Genomic DNA, 21028 nt, shown 5'->3' on the forward strand with positions numbered 1-21028 from the left:
AATAGCCAATGCCTAATCATGCCTAAAGGAGAAAAAAATAATCCTGTAAAACATGATTATAAGAGTATTTCCTTTATTTTACAAAGGCACTCTTATAAGGAGTCTCTACCAAAACCTACTGTGAACATTTTTCATGATGGCAAAATATTTAAAATATGTTTAAAATTAGAAACAGGACAAGGAAGCTAATTATTACAATTTCAGCTCAACATTCAACTTTGATCTAACCAGAGCTGTAAGACAAGATGAAGAAATGAAAGTTTAAAAGATTGAAATGGTAGAAAGAAAACCCTCATTTGCAGATCGTATAAATTCTATACATAGAAAACTCGACAGAGTCTACAAATTGTTAGAACTAATAAGAACATCTACATAGGAGGCCAGATATAAGATCAAATATTTTAAATGCCTTTTTATAACTTAGTAACACTAATTAGAAAGCCTAGTATTTATAAATGCTGCACCATTTCCAATAATAAGAAATGGAGCAAGTAGTTAAAAATATACCAGATCTAAGTAAACTGGAAAATATAGAATATTTATGGATAGAAAGAGTTCAATATTGTAAAGATATCAGTTCTTTCTAAGATGATTTATAAATTCAAAGCAATCTCAATCAAAGCTCCAACAAAATTATTTGAGGAACCTAACAAGCTGATCCTAAAGTCTGTACAGAGTAGTCAAGAGACTCCTGGGAAAGAACGTGGGAAGAGTTCCCCTACCAGATACCAGGACTTACAATAAAATTATAGTAATTAAGACTATAGAAAAAATGATGAATGCCACTGAATAAAGAGCTCAGATACAGCCCCTCACATCTACATGGAAACTAGATGTGATATCACAGGTCAGTGGGAGAATGAAGAAAATATTCAGTAAGTGGTGTTGGTCAATTAGTTTGCCACTAGGAAACTGAATTTCTATTTTTTAGGCCATGCAAACACACACAAAAAAAATTGCAACCAGATTAATGAGTTAAATATAAAAGTCAAAACTCTGATGTTTGTGGGATAAAATATATACTGACTTTATAACCTTGGGAACCAGAAAGATCTGTTTTGAAATACAGAGAAGCACTAATCACAAAGATTAGAAAAAGATTTCTAAATTGTACCTCATTAAAATTAAATTCTGTTTATTCAAATTATAAAGGAAGTGAAAATACAAGCCAATGAGGGGTAAGGGAGGGAAGCCATTTGCAGCATATTTATTTAAAAACAAAAGAAGAGATAGCGAATAATTCATATCTGGATTATATAAGAATTCTTTTAAAAACCAATAATAAACCAAATAGTTAAATAGAAAAATAGGCAAAATATAACAGCAATTACTTTACTTTAAAAAACCAGAAACATTGAATAAATACAGCAAACTGCTGTATTTATGAGAGATTATTTTATAATCTCTCATGAGATTATAAAATCTATCATTTTAATATATTAAAATGTTAAAAAATATCATTTTATATTATAACTGAAAAGTTAGGAAAAATAAAAATTTGGCAAAACCTAGTGTTGGTGAGTTTAACAATTCAAAAACATTTTGAAAAGTGGCATTATTTTATAAAGCTGAGTAGGCATGTACTTTATGACCCAGTTCTAATTCCAGGTATATGCCCTAGAAAAAAATGTATATATACCCTAGAGAAAATATATGATAGAGACAAAATTTACAAGAATATTCATAGCAGCCTTATTCATAAGGTTAGATAGATAGATAGATAGACAGATAGATGATCGATGGATAGTAGATGGAGGGGTGAGCAGATAGAGAGAAAGAAAACCACATTTTCCTTAATAGGAAAGCAAATAAATTTTAAAAATGATATATTCTCATGGTGGGAATATACTATACAGCAGTGAAATTGAATAAGCTAAAACTACACATGTCAACATACATACATTTTAGAAATATAATGTTGAATGCCAAAAGCAAGTAGCAGAAGATAGCATGGAATGTGATACCATTTATAAATCTCAAAAACAGCAAAAACTAAAAAAAAAGTACCTGTAGGTATTCTGTATGGACTTATATCAACGTAGAAAAACAAGAGAATAATGGACACAAAACTTAGAATTATTATTGCCTCTGGATGGGGGAGAGAGATATTATGAGAATTCTATTTCTTGGTTTGGGTGGTGGGTTTCATGGGTGTTTGTTTTGTTTTGCTGATGTGCTTCACAGCATGGATTTGTATTATATATATTCTTTTATGTGTGTTATACATATTTTAATTATTTATATATTTTTATTTTTTGTATTTCAAATATTTTTTTAAAAGCTGAAGGAGAAAGGATTACTTCAAAGAAAGTGTGAGAGGTGATGGATGGAAAAGGGACTCTTCGTTTTATGTAATTTGGATTTTTTATCATTTTAATATATTAATTGGTTATTTAATATATTATTGGTTATTTGTATTATAAGAACAGGGAGAAGGAAAAGGAGGAAGAGGAAGAAGAGGAGGAGGAGAATGTAGGGACTTTTTAAGAGGCTATATGTGATGAAATTAACTGAGCTGTCAGCATGGAGAAAGGGTAAGCGTGAGCATAATTCCTGCAGGGAGCAGAAAGGTGGTGTGGAAGGACAGCTCTGTGTTGGCTTCAAGCAGCAAAGGATATTTTGACCATTGTCCGCAGTAGAAGATAACAGAGGGGCCTTTAAATAGATAGGGAGGAAAACACATTTTTTACTCTTCCCACTCCTTTACTCTTTCTTCTATCTGTTCCCTCTCTTCCCCTAATTCTTTTTTTTTTTTAATTATTTATTTTGTTTAGGCAGAGTCTCACCCTGTTGCCCAGGCTGAAGAGCAGTGGAGCCATCTCGGCTCCTCACAACATCCGCCTCCCAGGTTCAAGTGATTCTTCTGCCTCAGCCTCCCCAGTAGCTGGGATTACAGGTGCCCACCACCATGCCTGGCTAATTTTTTGTATTTTTAGTAGAGACAGGGTTTCATCATGTTGGCCAGGCTGGTCTAAAACTCCTGGCCTCAAGCAATCCTCCTACGTCAGCCTCCCAAAGTGCTGGGATTACAGGTGTGAGCCACTGCACCTGGCCCCTCCCCCTAATTCTTATTCATCCTTCAAGTCTTAAGAAATATTCTCCTCATTCCTTTGTTATACATTCCCAAGCCTCATTACAATCCATTTTTGTAACAATTTTCCAGGCTTATTGTACTGTAAACTTTGTGAAGGTAGGGATCATTTCTATTTTATTTACCACTGATTCTTATGCCTAGCACAGAATCTGACATATTGAAATGGATAAAATGGCTAATTAAATCATGAATGAACAAATCTCGAATGCCTACATGAAATGTGATATGCAACTGGCCATTTATATTTGTATTCATTCTTAACTTCAGTGTTTATAATAGGAGAATGCAAACCAAAGCTAAGTTTTTGCCAACAAGTTTATTATGTAACATCTGACATGATTTTAGATTATCTAATAAAATCTTCCATGGATCAGGCACCAAAGCTTCCAAAGTGAATTACCAGACTGTCTTAAGTTTGTCAAAAATTTCACGAATGTAGTTGAAAGTTGCACTGTCACCATCTACAGTGTCAAAAAGATACTTTTTCACAGGTGTTTTAAAAAAGTTTTAAGTTGCACTTTTTTAACGATATGCATGTCCTAGGCATGAAGTGAGATTTCACTAAGGTATTAATAGTGTGGACCAACAGTTGCTACCTCCCTTGACCCTGACGCAAATACTTTAAGTTGGAAAAGTATGCTAACATACATTTTAAAAACATTCTAGAGATGTGCTAATTTTTTTTAAAAAGTAGATTGATAGTAAAACTTGGAAGCCTGGATTTATTTTCATATAATTTAATGGCAAATAATTTTAATTAAAACATGCTTTCAAATATAAGGTGTGTTGGGATTAAATAATGGCAATGTAACAGAATCAAGAAAATTAGACTCTTTGCTTGAACACCTAAGCTCTCAACCCAGCTATATCTCTAACTAGCTATGTAATTACTGAGTTATTTACATTGCCTGTGTCTCAGTTTCTTGATATATAAAGAGGTTGACTAATTACATACGTAATTATAAACACGTGGTTGCAAAAATGAAAATAAAGTATGCTACAAAATTCCATTACGTATGTGGAGTTAGCCCAATACCTTTGGAAGTATCTGTTCCAAGTTTGCTTAAGTTGAAAGTAGCGGCCTTCCATTCCAATTTGTTTTTCCCCCTCAGCAGGACCAAGGTCCATTGTCATTCTTATTCTACGGCCCTCACTTTTGAAGACAGAAACTTCAGGAGGTTTGCATTGGTAGAGAAAACCCTCGTGGACATTTATCCCCCATGCTGGCCTCTAGAGATGGACCATAGCTGGGAAGGCAGGGGTATTGTCTGGGCTGCTCCATACAGGAGCCTGGACACCAAAAGTTCTTAAGAAGGGCAATTTTCCACAATAGCCACCCTGTCCTGAGAACAGCGTCATGTCTGGCCTTCGTTCCCTGAATGCAGCTTTGTGGAGTTTAAATTTTGGAGCATTGATGTTTTCCCCTAAGGAGCTGTTGGAGTGCAGAATCCCCATTCCATTTCCACAGACAAAAGGGAGAGCGCTGAGGACATTGTTTCAAGTTTCTGTGCCTTTGCTATGAAGAATTTATGGACTAAAGGGCTTTTCACTGACAGTCAATTTGCTTCTGTCCCTCAAAGGAAAGAAATATTGAAGGGGACTCCTTTAAAGCACTTTCACAAGTTTTATTTACATGGAGAAATGAGTGTCACTTGTCATTCTAATGGTTGGTTTGGCCTTTCACATCTGGTGGGGAACTCTAGGGTGAGAGTTACGAGGAGCTAGAACAAGATTGGTTTTGAAAGCTGGTGCACGGTAACTATGCACAAGTGCGTCTACCACCTCACATTCATATTTATTTAGATGGGATGGTCACAGAATTTCATGTTTAATTTTAGTTATTTCATCAGTTTATTTATTGAACATTGACTGAAGTAGCACTGCCCATGGGGTTGGGGTTTAGTAATTAATAAAGAGTTGCCCTTAAAGAGCTAACACTTTATCCAAGGAAAATCACAAATAAATAGAAATTATAATACAACATAATAAGTTCAAGGAGATGTCTGTGTGTGTGAAATATATATATTTTAAATTTCTCCTGACAATCATAAAGAAGTTTTGAATAAATGGAAAGACACAGCCTCTTCTTGTACAGATAGATTCAGCATTACACAGATCTCCATCCTCCCTTAAATAATCTATACATTTTAACAATCCCACTTAAAAGACCAGCAGGATATTTTTAACTAAGTAAACTATTTCCAAATATCATACAGAAAAGCAAATATTTTAAAAATACTCAAAACTCCTAATAAAAAGAGTAAGGAGGAGAGACCAGCCCTCCAAGACATTAAAATATATTATCAAGCTACTATAATTAGTGGGATTAGACAAATCAATGGACGAGAACGAAGTCCAATAATAGACAAAAACATGTGGAGAATTAGCATATGACAAAGGTGGGATTTCCGAGCAGTGGGGAAAAGATGGTTAACTTCCTATCATCCACAGGTTTGGCAGATGTGAGATTTCAGTACGCAGCTGGAGGCTGGCCTTTCACCACCTGATGCTTTATACAGTCTTTCTTGCTACATTGGTAGATGCTTCCGGATTAATACGTTTTGTGAACTCTAACAATTTGGATGAAAAAAGGTCCATGCTGGCAAAGACTTTAGTTTGTGTCATATTAAGTTAGTCTTCCTCTTAGAGTGGATTTCCAAATTAAAAGGGACCGTTGCAGTTCTTCTTTTTCAGTTTATAGTTTGTAGTTTGTAAATGATCATAAATGTCTAGAGTGTGAAAGGACTGTTTTCAGTTAAGTTTTTATATATAATACATAAAGCAGAAAGCTAAATTTAGGTTTTCAATTTGGTTTCAAAAAGTAATGGAGGCTTATGAAAGAAACATATTATCCATCTGAATATATCCATACATGCAAATTCACTTCCAATATATGCCAGAACCTGTGGAAAATGCGGGGATAGGAATTAAAGTCAAGGGCACAGAGGATTATGTAATAAAATGTCAAAGTGCAGTGTTAGAGAAGGTAGGGGGCTTCCCTCTGGCCAATAGTGGCATGTGTTAGTCCACTTTGTGTTGTTGTAAAGGAATATCTAAGGCTGGATAATTTATAAAGGAAAAGGTTTATTTGGCCCATGGTTCTACAGACCAAGACTGTACAAGAAGCATGGCACCAGTATCTGCTTCTGATGAGGCCTCAGGAAGCTTCCAATTGTGGTGGAAAGTGAATCAGGAGCAGGCATGTCACATGGTGAGAGAGGGGGCAAGAGGAAGGGGAGGAGGAAGGTGCCAGCTCTTCTTAACAATCAGATCTCACAGTAACTCTTAGAGCGAGAACGCACTCATTACCATGGGGAGGGCACCAAGCCATCCACGAGGGATCCGCCCCCATGACCCAAACACCTCCGACTAGGCCCCACCTCCAACACTGGGGATCACAGTTCAACATGAGATTTGGTTTGATATCCAAACTATATCATGGGGCAAACTGTTGGTGAATGGAGAGAAACATCAGGAACCAACTTCCCTGGTGGATGGTGCCTAACAGTCATGAATCATGAATCTAGATCTACTGTGTAGACACGCACGGGATAAAGCTCCTGAATTACCACACATGGGTAATTTTGCTAAAGCTGAGTCTATCTGCATGACAACAAACCACTGTGTACTGATAACAGTCAATGGTGCATTTATGGAGATTATAATCATAGCCTTTGGCACTGTTTCTTGAACATGAACACCTGCTGGATCTCAAGGAGAAAGACTAGATAGCATGACCAAAAAAAGGAAAAATAAATAGAGTTAGCAGGGCCTGGGTTTGTCTTCTGAGTCTGCCACCTGACTATTTGGCTGCCTTAATTAAGAAGATTACTTCCATTTTCTTATCTACAAATGTGGAATGATAATGCTTATCTGGTTCAGTTGCTGTAAGGATTAAAGGGGGATGCTGGATTTATAACAGAACACTATTCTGAAACTGAACTGATGGTATTTCATCACAGGAAACCTCACTTTTATTTATCATCTCTTTTACCTTTGACACTAGCCCTGAGGGTGAGGCTCGCTGGCTCATGGAAGCCAAGCGAAGAACAGTATTTTGACTCCTAGAGTCAATGCTGAAAATCCATAGCAGAAAGCAGTAGTTTTGAAAGCCAAAGTTTTTGCTCATAAAAGAAGTTGTATTTCTTTTTGTTTGTATTAGAGTGAGAAAAGTGTTTTTGAGGAGCAAAAAGGCTGAGTCTGAACAACCCAGGGAAATAAAGTTTGTCCCATAAACGTGAAGCTTGGAATGAATGCTAATGGAGGGAGAGTCCGTTTTCTCTCCCCGAAGGATGTAAGTGTGAGCAGCTGGAGTCATGGAAATAGAGTTGAGAGGGAGAAGAAAAGGAGTATTGTGGCCGGATGATGGGGAGGCTCTCTGCAATGCAATTCTGTGTCAAGCCCTGAGGAGAGGACACTGTAAAAACCTCAAATAGGTTTGTGAGTTCCAGGAGCAGCAAAGACATGAGCCTTGCTTCCCAGAGAAAACCCAGGATAATGTGGATGCCATTGGGTACAAGTGGCAGCCAGGTTTATCTAAGCAGAGACTCTGCTACAGCCCCAACAAGTTACGGGCCAGCACCCACGGGAGTTCTGTGCCCTGAGTGGGCTGTAGACTGCGCGGGTCTTGCAGCTATGATGACAGGACACGATTGACAAGTGCAGAGTAAATTTCATGAGCTAGAAACCATGTAGCCCCTTGGCGTTAAACAGTATATACACTGGGCCTTATCAAAGAAGACTGAAGAAATAGACACTAGAAAGGGACAGGAGATTAATATTGGTCTATGTCTCTGCCCAGACAATGTGATGCCTATCGGCTTCTGGAATGTAGATGTCATTCTGTGGAGGAAAAAGCCGCAGAACCTTACGTTTAAATCCTGAATAAGGTACATTTACCTGGAAATACGTAGAAAAGCTTGTTCTGCTACAGTGCAAAATGAAAGTTTGAGATGGAACTTAAGTTCTCATATGGTTACAGTTTTGCATACTTCATTGCAGGCCTTCCCCTAACATCTGTGGGCTGAGAAGGACCTGGAGCAGTCAAGGATCCAGGAGCTTTGAGATTATGTAGATTAGTAGATGCTTACTAGGCAGTAATGAGTATTGTTGTTGACATTCTGAACTTTGGATCAATGGTTATCAGTATTACAGCAACAGGTATCAGAAAACCAGGATTAGACTTAGATAGAATAAAGCAAGTGGAATATCTGAGAAATACTTACCATTGCTTGAGTTCAACACTATACCCTCTTCCATCACACACTGAAGATGATTGACAGATAAGTGGAATAAGAAGTCCTGTTGGTCAGATGTATAAAACAATGGTTTCTTGTTTACTGTATCTGTGAATCACAGAAAATGCATCAACAAAACCACAGTGCTGTAAAATTAAAATTCATCTCAAAATAGAAGGAAATAATTAAATCAAGAAAACCTCAAATGATCTTCCTGCATTCAAGAATGTCTCTTGCCAAATGGGTACTTGTCCTGACGCCGGACTCTGGTAGACTTATGCACACACTTTGTTTTCAACTTCCGTGATTAACCGATTTTAAAATCTTTGTAGCCGAAGCAATGATATTTGGAGCATGGGATGAGTTGGGGGTCGATACATGTTTCTAAGTCTAAATAGACCACATGGAGTCCAAACATAGTGGGCAAAGATGGAATCTTTTAAGAAAATAAACTTATTCTATTAACTAGCATTCACATGATGGACAAAGGATTTTTTAAAAACTTATGTGCACATAAAGGAAAATATCAGAAGAACAAGGGCTTGCACGTAAGAACCAAACTTCATTTCCAGTCCAAAAATAAAACAAAATAAAATAAAGTTTTATAAGCTTTATTTGAACAAAAACTCTTTTCATGGCTTAAAAAAAATCAGCGTTTCATCTGAATCAGATGACATTAACAGGTTTGTGCAAGAAATAATGACCTTGATATTCATAAAAGAAATTACATAATCCTTGGGTTATTCATGTTCTTTTTTGAAGGTTAAAAAGATTTTTATCAAAATGTTGTTGTCTCAAATTTCTAAAATGCTTCAGATTTGCTGCTCTTCACTCCCACCCACTCTATACTTTGTTAAAGTGCTTCCTTTTCATCACCAATTCTACAGAATCATCAGGTTGAATATGTTGTAGCAGTACGTAGGCATTCTATTACTGACTAGTAACTTTTTTTGTAGCTCTAATTGACTCAATCCATGAAAACAGATGAGAGGTGTGGCCAGAGAAAAGAAGTTAGGAGATAAAAGGAAAAACAAAGATCAAATTGGATATGACCATACTCAATTCTAAACCAGACATTCTTATTTCCCAATGCACTTTTGTTTTAGAGGAAATAGTTAAGCCCGGAATGCCCGTTTTTCCACCAGGGCCATTCGTGCCCAACCGGCATCTTCCTGGACTGTTTATCTCCTAATTTCACTCCTTGCTGAAGTTCTTTCCAATTATCGGTGGAGATTTGACTGAATTTCATCATGCTGTTCCTTTTATGTGGTAAGTCAAATAACTACTTACTAAGTATTTAGTAAGTACTACTTCTATAAGAAAACAGAAAAAGTGAATAAGTCACTAGCTAGCCCAGTTCTTATAGACAGAGAGAAAAGGCACAAATAACCAAAATTGGGCATAAGAATGGTGAATGGTGAATTATTTATGAGAAAATACTTTGAATAAATCCATGCTAAAATTTTTTAAAGAATTTTTTTCGCATTTGAACTGGGGAGTTCAAGGCTACGGTGAGCAGTGATTGCTCTACTGCACTCCAACCTGGGCAACAGAGTAAGATCCTGTCTCAATAATAATAGTAATAATAATAATAATTTTTCAACATATTAATTTCTTGGAAAATAGAAATGGACAAAAATGAGACTCAAACCTTAATAAACAGATCAATAAACATGGAAATAACAGAGGATATTGTCAAAGAATTACCCCCACCCTCCCCATACACCTAAATGTGCTAGGTCTAGTTTGTGTCAGATTTGAATAAATTGAAAATAAAAGAATTGCTTATATCAAGATAAGTTTATTAATACATGTTTTGCAGAAAAATACAATTATACAAAGAAGCTATTTTGGAAATGACATGTTACAAATCTTTTCCCCAAGTGGGGAAAATGTGGAACAATCAATTGTCCTGCCTTCCAGGACAATGAGGTTCCTTTACACTTCTGAATTTCTCTATAGTAAACATTGAACTGTTCCTCTAGTAAATATCTTTAAAGCACATGCTACATGCTTTAACATAATGGTGCACAGATAATTAAAAAATAAGCTTCTGTTAACTTCTTATTGCAGAAGTTTCTGGCAGAAAAATTTCTTTTATTTTTTCTTTTATTTTTATTTTTTGTAGAGACAGGGTCTTGCTGTGTTGCCCAGGCTGGTCTCAAACTCCTGGGCTCAAGTGATTCTCTCCCCTTGCCCTCCCAGAGTGCCGGGATTACCGGTGTGAACCACCGTGCCTGGCTCAGCAGACAGATTTCGGACACTGTGTTTGATGATAAGAAATATGCTCTACAGCTGGGGAAGTCTGCAATATTGTGTGTGTGTGTGTGTGTGTGTGTGTGTGTGCGTGGGTGTGTGCAGGGAAGTGAAAGTTGTCCCACTGTATAATCCAAGGGTAAATAATAATTCAGGGAGGAATATGAAATAGGTGCACTCCATATTAAGAATGACCATAAAAAGCACACTTTGGGATTCTAAGTAGAAACTCTTTATAGCCCATCTAGCATCCAATAGGCTTTATTCTTTAAAAAAAAAAAAAAATCCACTATGCTTCATTTTAATATAGAATTATTTGAATACTCACTGTGGAAGGCAGAATAATGCCTTCACCCCCAAAGATGTCCGTGCTCTAATCTCTGAAACCTGTGGATATTTTACCACACATGGCAGAAGAGACTTTGCAGATGTGATTAAGTTAAAAATCTCGAGATGGAGAGATTATCCTGGATTCTCCAGCTTGGCCCCATCTAATCACATGAGCCCTTAAAATTGGAGCACTTTCCTTGGCTGTGGTCAAGGAGAGATGTGACAGTGGAAGAATGGTCAAAGAGATGCAATGTTGCTGTTTGAAGATGAAGGGAGGGGGACAATAAGTCAAAGGATGCAGGCAGCCCCCAGAAGCAGGAAAAGGCAAGGAAATGATTCTCACTTGGCATTTCCAGAAAGAATGTAGTCCTGCCAACGTTTTGGGTTAGCCCAGTGAGACCCGAGTCAGATTTCCAACCTGAGAACCATAAGATATCTGTATTGTTTTAGCCACTAAATCTGTGGCAATTTGTTACAGCTACAATGGGAACCTAACACACTCACTTTTTAGTTTTTGCATGCTTTACAGTTTACAAATACTTTATCTCATATCTGTCTAGGTTTTTTAAAGAAAATAAATGGAAAGCTTTAAGCAGAAATGAGTTCAAAATAGTAGAAAATTAGAAATGGATGATTTTCAGCATCCAATGGTTGACTGGCTAATCCTTGTGCGAAAAAAAAAAAAAAAAAAAAGAGCTGAAATTTCTGAATATGTCTGAGATGAAACAAAACAAACAAAAAACAAATACAGAGACCATCAGTCTCTGATAAGTGGCTGCTCCCCAAAACTGTCAAAGGCAATTTTTCTCAGAATATTTTTAAAGCTTACAATGAACTCTCTTATAATGTTACATTGCATATTGTCAGGCCTCGTTATAGCCCTGTTTTAAACTAGACCAGTGGCCCATTTCCTATTTTCTTTTTTTTATCCTTATATCCTCAAAGAGAGCTTGTTTTCTCCTCTTCTTGGTAATTAACACTACCCAGTCTTCTCCGAAGGTGTTCTTCCCCCCAGTCTGACTGCCAGATAGCTAGTCTCCCCACATTTCCCTCTTCTTGTTCCCCTCTAAACACAAGCGCATGGTCTTATTTCATTTGCAGGGTTATTCTCTCTAACTGCTATAGTGAGACAAAGAGGGCATGAAAAAATAAGCCATGTGGGAAAGGTCTTCCAGCATGCGGCTCCTAACTGATTAAAATCATGACTGCTGAGAAGTAAAGCTGAGAAGAAACAAAACGAAAGGATGACCGACACACAAGGGATATGAAATTAAAATTTAATAATTGAGTCAAATAATAAGTAGCTGTGATGCTTGCGCATGAATAGATGCTCTGTGTGTGTGCATATATAATAACTCCAGCCCCGGACTTCTCTTTCTCCGTGGTGGAATTGTGTTATTACACAATAGCAACACTGGAAGAAGCCATAGAGGTCATTTTGTTCAACCTCCACATTTTGCCAAGGAAAGACTGAAAGACAGACAGACGGAGACTTGTCTGCTTTTTGACTTCTTTTTCTTTGCTTTTGAGTCTTTTTCCATCAGCCACACATCAACCAATGATCGAATGAGATTATTCAGTCTGGGGTCATTCTATTCCTTATTCTTATTGACCATTACAATCTCTCCCTTTAATTCCTTTCCTTCCTATCTCATCTTTAACACTATTAATCCATTTCTTTCATGATTTGCCTCTGCCTGATTTTTCTTTTATAGATAAACTGAGTCATCAGCAAGCATTTTGCTGGAAGTCAGCCTTGTTAAATGTCCAGTCTATTTAAGTGACTTTCTATTTTATCCTATCTGCTGGATCGCAGGTTTTTGTTGATCAAACTTTCTTATCATGTCAAGTGTTAATCTTCTTTTAGTGATAGAGAAATTGCCAAACGAAAGTACTTTGGAAAATGAATACATTGACCTGTCATTTCACAGTCCTCACACAACCGAAGTCCTCCTTGCCCTATAGGTAGGTACATTTCTAACTGAAAATGTGAAGGCTGTGTACAAAGACTTCTGAGTCACAAAAGTCTTGAAATTCCTCAAAAAGAATGTTTTGAAAACATAGGAGGCCTGGCTATTTTACTATGGTGAAACATATCACTATGGTGAAATATTACTATAGTGGTTGCACTATAGGCAATCAACCCAAACTTGGTACAAAACATTATGGTAGATAATATTCATTTAGTGCTTATAGTGTGCTAAGTATTATTTTAAGCACACTACATAGATTACCTAATTTAATCATCTGAGTTAAGTGCAATTATTGTTCCTATTTCATGTATAGGAAAATGTGGGCACCAAGCGATTAGGCCACTTGCCCCAAACCCAGAGGGAATAAACAGTGGAGCCAGGATTTAGAGAGTTAGGTGGAGTCTAGTCTCCTAACCCCTCTGCCAAACCACCTCTGATATGGGGGTTAACATGAGTCAATCCACACCCACACCTTGTATGTGGAAAGAGCGTCTTTGAAGGCCACGCCCTAAGGATAAGTGGAGACACCATGGTTTCAGGCTCCAATAAGCACATACAGCAGTCTATATGGCACCTGAAGCAGGCAGGTGCCTTCCTTGTCTTGTAGTAACCCAAAGGAAAATATTCTAATGCCCCGAAGCCTCCTGCCTGGCCCCACAATTCAGCAGCCCTATCAGGAAGAGTAGCTCTTACACGGCCCTCACAACTTTAGATCCACTTTAAGATAAACTGGCTAATGATTAGAAGTGCATCTCAGAACTATCGGCCTAATGTAGATGACACAGACTCCTGGATCAGGTCTTGCCTTTCCCTGACTTTTCTGAAGTCTAGAGTATCATTTTGCAATGGCTCAGAATTGGAACTGGACCGCCTGCCTGAGGCTGCTTGGACTGCCCACACAGCTTGTAAAAACTGTATGTAAACATGAAATGCAGCTGCAAAACAAACCTAGTTTTCCTCACAGGAAGTTATACCCCTAACGAATCAGGATTAGTGTGACAGGCTTGTGCAAACTGCTCAAACGAGGGCCATCTTCAGCCAAGCAGTCCACCGTGTCGGAGTGTTCGCTAATCAAAGTGAGGGTGGAAGTTTTCATCCATTTCTCCACTTTTAAACACCTCTTTAGAAACGGTTTTCAACCCATTTCTCCAGCAACTGCCTGTCTTACTAGCACCCGATCCATATTTCCAGCTGGGACTAAAGCAAAACATGTTTTCTTCCCTATGTTACTAAAGGACACCAGCATCCACCAAGTTACAGAAGCCAAAAGCCTTGGAATTAACCAAAGCCCTTTATACCTAATGTCAAATCCAATCCTCAATATACATCCTGTAGATCTTACTGAAATGGCTCTTGAATCTGTCTCCTGTCCTCCAGTTTCACTACTCTTATACCAGTTCAAGTGTTGATTCTGTGTACGCTGGACCACTCCAGTAACCTCTTTTTAATTTTCTTTTTTTTAAGAGAGAGAGAGACAGAGTCTCACTCTATTGCCCAGGCTATAGTGCAGTAGCATGATCTTGGCTCACTGCAGCCTTGACTTCCTAGGTTCAAGTAATCCTCCCACCTTAGCCTCCTGAGTAGCTGGACTACAGGTGCACACCACCATGCCTGGCTAATTTTTTTTTTTTTTTTTTCTGTAGAAATCAGATTTCACCATGTTGCCCAGGGCTGGTCTTGAACTCCTGGGATCAAGGGATCTGCCTGCCTTGGCCTCCCAAAGTGCTAAGATTTCAGATGTGAGCCACCACGCTTGACCAATAACCTCATAATTATCTTCTACCTCCATATCTTCTGCATCCAGTTAATTTTCTTCTCTATCCTTGGCCATTTTTCTCAAATCAAAATGTAACCATGTCATTCCCATGCTTAATTACTTGGTGCATCTCCCTGTGAACATAATCCAACAATTTTATGTAGCATATATCTTTTTTCGCAATCTAGTTTTGACTTATATTTTGGCTCATCTCCCATCATTACTCTATGTCAGTTCTTTCCATACTCTCCCAGGGAAAATGCATCATTTCCATCATGAGGTTCTCATTTTACCATTTGCTTATAGCATTAATCACATTGTAGCATATCTTTTTGTGTGTCAGTCTTTCCCTTTTCTAAAGCATACACACATCGTGAAGGGAGGAACCCCATCTTGTTCAGCACCACATCTCCAACTGCCAAGCATGGAATTTGACATTTTGAAAGTGCTCATTGAGGCTGGATGTGGTGGCTCATGCCTATAATCCCAACACTTTGGGAGGGCGAGGCAAGAGGATCACTTGAGCCCAGGAGTTTTTGAGACCAACCTGGGCAATATAGCAAGACCTCATCCCTATTTTTAAAAAAAATAGAAAGTACTCAGTGAATATTTGCTCAATAAGTGAATAAAGGCAGTGTCACCTAATTTTATGTTAGACATTACAAAAAATGTTTATATGTATAAGCAATAAATCAATATATGTGTAGTGCATGTGTATATATAGTGTGTATATATACACACACATACATACTACCCATATATTAGTTAATCAGTAATTGAGTATTTACTAGGCAGTAGGAGGTCAAAAAATAAACACTGGAGTCAGAAACCTGGTTTAAAATCCTAGCATTGAGGCATATTAGCTAAGTGATCACGGGTCAGTTAAACTCTTTAGTATATTTTTTCATTTTTAAAATGTGGATAATAATATAACTCATGGCATGTGGGTGACAAATAAAGGCAAGATGAGGCAATTTGCCTTAGTGACAAAGTTGGTTTTTAACAAATGACAGTGTGACAGAGCAACTCCTGTGGGCTAACTCGAACAATCTGCAGCCTTTGCAGTCCTTTCTCATCCTAAACTTGTGGGTTTACTAAATTGGGCACTCTCTAACCAGACCGTGAAGAGGAAAAGAAGCTCATTTATAAGTTAAATTGGACAACAAGATTCAAATGGCTAAAATTAACTAGATTCCCATTTTCTGACACATGGCTCCAGGGTAAAAACCTGTCAGAGATTCAGGTATTTCTATTGGGGTGACAGTATTTTATGATGGACCTGATAGTAGGGAATCATGTGGAGCAGATCCCCATATTTTCTGTGCAAGAAGCAGTAAAGTGTTTGAGATTTTGGGTTCTGGAGCCAGACTGCTGGCTTCAAGCTGGATAACCATGGGTAAATTTCTTAAACGCCATCTCAATTTCATCATCCGTAAAATGGGGCTGAAAGGAACACCTAATTCGTAAAGTTGTTGTGAAGACAAAACAAATAGTATATTAAGTAAATGCCTAGTGTATAACAAGTGCTCAATAAATATTATTTATGAATTGAGTGGCTATATAATTTATCATCACATTGGGACAGCTTTGAGAGTAAAAAGGTGTGTTGTTAAGAATGATGGCAACAACTTAGGATTAAACTGGAATTCTCCTGATCAAACCAAGATGCACAGTCACACTGGCTGCAACAATGTGGTTAATATGATGATGATGTTGTCATGCAGTGCACGCTGCAGGTACTTCCCTTTTGGCCTTTAGCATGTCCAACTGACACACCAGCTCCAGCTGAAGTTCAGGATTCACACACATCTCCCTTGTCTCCATTATTCCCAACCAAGAATCATCAACCATTAGCTGCTACATCAAGCCAAAGGCAAACACAAAACATGCTTTTTTCCTCCTGAGACCCAAGCAGAAAAGAGGAGGTTTAATTATTACTGTATTAAATCAATAATACAGTATTGGGGAGTTCAGTTTGATAAATCACAATATTGTGGCTGAGACCTGCTGACCAGCACAAATTTGCCTGTTAACTCACAATTCATGTGTATTATCTAAATTTCTGAACTTTATTTTTTGTAGAGATGGGGTCTTGCTATGTTGCTCAGGCTGGCCTTGAATTCCTGGCCTCAGGCAATCCTTCCTCCTTGGCCTTCCAAAGTACAGAGATTACAGGTGTGAGCTACTGTGCCTGGCCTTGCTGATCTTTAATAGCTTTGGGTATGGCCTTGGGTCCTTCTTTTTTTCCTCTTTTCCTTTCTTTTTATTAAATTATGGCAGAAACCCAAATACAGAGGGAAATTCCCAGACACAGGCTGAAACTTGCTTAACCAATTTTATCCAACTTACAATGTCAGATAATCACTTCAAGAAAGTCAGTAGCTACTAGTCTTACATTATTTAGTAAGCACCTAACTATATATCCGATATTTTGCTAGGAAATATTCAAGACATGATCTCACAAGGAGTTTTCAATGTGGTCCAAAACACAAAAGGAACATTTGTGCAACAGCAATGATATGGGATTATATATAACAGAGGCAGAACTGTCTTGCAAATAAGCTCAGCAAGAAAAGAAAATCAGTCAGGGCTGGAGCTCTCAGGGGAAGACTTGTCACAGGAGTAGGTTTTGAGCTGGGCCTTAAGTGTGCTTCAATCTTAGTAGATGGAAAAGAGATAGGATAACCTACTAGGTGAGAAGGTGAGTGCAAGATAAGACAGGGCTGGGAGTTAGAACTGAGAAAAAAAACTGACATTGCACAATTAAAGAAATCTCTCTTGGCCAGGGCCTGTGGCTCATGCCTGTAAGCCTAGCCCTTTGCAAGGCCTAGGTGGGCAGATCACCTGAGGTTGGGAGTTTGAGACCATCCTGACCAACATGGGTCTCTAGTAAAAATATAAAAATCAGCCAGGTGTGGTGGTGCATGCCCGTAGTCCCAGCTACTCTTGAAGCTGAGGTGGGAGAATCACTTGAACCCAGGAGGCGGAGGTTGCAGTGAGCTGAGATTGCGCCACCACACTCGAGCTTGGGTGACAGAGCGAAACTCCATCGAAAAGAAAAGAAAAGAGGGAAGGGAAGGGAAGGGGGAAAGAAAGAAAGAGAGAGAGAGACAGGGTGGGAGGGAGGGAGGGAGGGAAGGAAGGAAGGAAAGAAGGAAGGAAGGAAGGAAGGAAGGAAGGAAGGAAGGAAGGAAGGAAGGAAGGAAGGAAGGAAGGAAGGAAGGAAGGAAGGAAAGAAGGAATGAAAGAAGGAAGGAAGGAAGGAAGGAAGGAGAAAGAAAGAAGGAAAGAAAGGACAAAAAAGAAATATCTCTTATAGACAGAGACATCCAGCAACTAAAGGGACCGGGCAATAAGGAAATAGCCTCAATTTTGAGGCTCTATTGTAGGTTTATCTAATACCTAGCAGATCCACTATTCTAATTGTACAGGATTTCAGACTTTTAAAAAGGCAACAACATGAGTTGAGATTGTTGTAATTGTTTCTTTATTAGCCTTTTCTCTGTTCAAGAAGGGCCATGGGGAGAAATGCTTCTCAAAAGTAACCATGAATTCTATCGATAAGGTGACATCAAAGCACAAGTCAAATAAGATCATCCATTTTGAAACATGGCTTTCAGGCTTGATGTCCTCAAAACGTAACAGTATAAAAATTACAAATATATTGGCTTCCCAATGGGGAAGAAAAGTTTTCTTGGAAGAACAGCTTTCAAGCCTGGCAAATAACTCAAGTAAGTTTCTGCAATGCCCTCCCCTGGCGGTCATAAACATTTACTACTTGGCATCCCAATTCAACCACGTATTATTGCTTAATTAAAAGTGCTTCTTTTAATAGATCAATAGACTTGCTTTCAGGAGCTGCCATAATAACACCTATACTTTTTTATTCAAAGTGGTAAGAGGTAGTCAGGAGAGATGACATACACAGGCTTAAAAAAATTTGAGCTGAAATGTGCATGATATGACATGCCATTTTGTGTCCGGGTACACGTAATGCAAATCACAGCTCTTTGAAACAGAAAAATCTGAGCCAATTCAAACTAATGACCTGGCTCTTGTTTCTGAAGTGGGTGGGGGTTTACATTAAACCTTTTTAATGCTGCTCCTAAACACAGTGAACCCCTGAGTTTTTGACCTTCCTGAACTGCAGCCAAAGGGCTTGGCAAAGGCCAACCAAAGTGTATTAGAAAGTAGCACAAAAGGAGGAATAAGATTGCATGTTCTTTTATATTCTCTGAAAACCTCAGTCCCATTCTTTATTCTTTCAGATATTCTGCTCTTCTCTTTCCTGGAAAATGTGTTGCAAAATAGCGGTTCTTCACCATTTATGGGGACACAAACCCCTTTGAAATCCGATCCAAACCATGGACTCACTCTCGGAAACATGAGCATACTCTCAAAACCTTGCAGAAATTTTCAGAAGGTCCACAAAGCCTTTGAAACTCATGTAGACCCCCAATTAAGAACCTCCAAATGTTCTCCAGTGACACTAAACAAGAAAAAATAAGACAGGTATTTAAAGTTACTTTAGAAATATATTGAATCTGAGGGGCATTTTGTTTGTGATCCTCAGCTTAAACAGAATAGTGGGTTCATAACTGCCTAGTTCAGGCGTGTCCAATCTTTTAGCTTCCCTTGGCCACACTGGAAGAAGAATTGTCTTTGGCCACACATAAAATACACTAATACTAATGATAGCTGATGAGCTAAAAAAAAAAAAAAAAAAAAAAAATTGCAAAAAAATCTCATAATGTTTAAGAAAGCTTATGAATTTGTGTTGGGCCACCGTGAAAACCGTACTGAGTTATATGCGGCCTCCGAGCTGTGGGTTGGACAAGCTTAATCTAGCTGGTCAGTATGCATTGCTTCTCCTCCAAGTTTTATGCTGACTCTGGAGGAAGTCACAGATATTTGAGAAATTCTTACCCTCAATGTTTGGGCAGTTGCCACAACAAAATTTGTTCTGATGCATGCCTATGATTGCCTTGCCCCGATAGCCACAGTGGGTCATAAAGAAAAGAAAGAGTATGTTCTTCTAGACAGGCCTCTGCTTGCTCGATGAAAGCGGATGTTTTTGGAGGAGGTTTTAGAGGTTGCTTTTTGTTATCGTTGTTGTTGTTGTTGTTAATCTTTCAGTTTTAATGTAACCTTTTCTGGTTGACTCATAAACCCAAAGTGAAATTCAGGTACATAATCTTAACATCCGGCATTGTTTTGGCTTCTCAAGGTATAAAAACCAGCGGCCCCTTCACCTTATACATATGCAGTATGCAACAAAACTCTTTGCCTCATGGGAAAAATGGGCTGACAGGGTTTTCTCACCTGTCAGAGGCACAATCTTGTGTGTCCTAATCACTTCATGAAATGAGCTTTCATCGGTGACTCTACTTGAGCAAAGCAGCCCTGGCCATTCAGTAAAACCAACTGTGCTAGAGGAAAACCAGCCTCACTCATGGACATGACAGCATGATAAGGTGCAGAGCAATGTCCCATCCACCAGCTTCACGGGCCTGTGTGTTACTCCCCATTCATCCCAGGCTCCCGTTCTAAGAACAAGTGGAAATAACTGACGGATCTACACGCTGGGTGCTTAGTGCATACACTCAATGTTTACATGTCCCTGTAAGGTAGATGATAGTACTCTGCCTATTGTACAGATGAGAACATTGAGGTTTGGAGAAGTTAAGTAGGTTTCCCGAGGTTCCACATCAGTAAGTGAGGTTGTATGAATCAGAGTATGGGCAGCCATTACTGCACTGCATTCTCATGGCCCGCTGCCTGGTCCTGGCTGAGACTTTATTACAGAAGTTGAAAAACTTACAGTGGTTCATGTGGAAGGTCAGCCAAGTGCTGAGTGAGTCTTCTCCTCTAGCCAATGAAGAACCACCATTAGAAGGAGTGGGGTAGGCCAAGCGCAGTGGCTCACACTTGTAATCCCAGCACTTTGGGAGGCAAAGGTGGGCAGATCATTTGAGGCCAGGAATTCGAGACCAGCCTGGCCAACACAGGGAAACCCTGTCTCTACCAAAAAATACAAAAATTAGCCAGGAGTGGTGGCACGCACCTGTAGTCCTAGCTACTTGGGAGGCTGAGACAGAAGAATTGCTTGAACCCAGAAGGCAGAGATTGCAGTGAGCCAAAATCGTGCCACTGCACTCCAGCCTGGGTGACAGAGAGAGACTCTGTCTCAAAAAAAAGGTGGGGTGGTGGAATGGAGGTGGGATAATCCTTATGGATTTATATCAGTTTCTAATTCCATTTGGTAGAAGACAAAAGTAGAATTCCCAGTTCATCGTTGTGTTTTGGGTGGCCTGTGGACTGCTTTAATTTACTATTTCTGCTCTTCACAGGGAATACATTTTAAGTTCTAGCAAATAAATAA

Source organism: Rhinopithecus roxellana, chromosome 18 (genome assembly GCF_007565055.1).
Source record: "Rhinopithecus roxellana isolate Shanxi Qingling chromosome 18, ASM756505v1, whole genome shotgun sequence".
Taxonomy (NCBI): Eukaryota; Metazoa; Chordata; class Mammalia; order Primates; family Cercopithecidae; genus Rhinopithecus; species Rhinopithecus roxellana.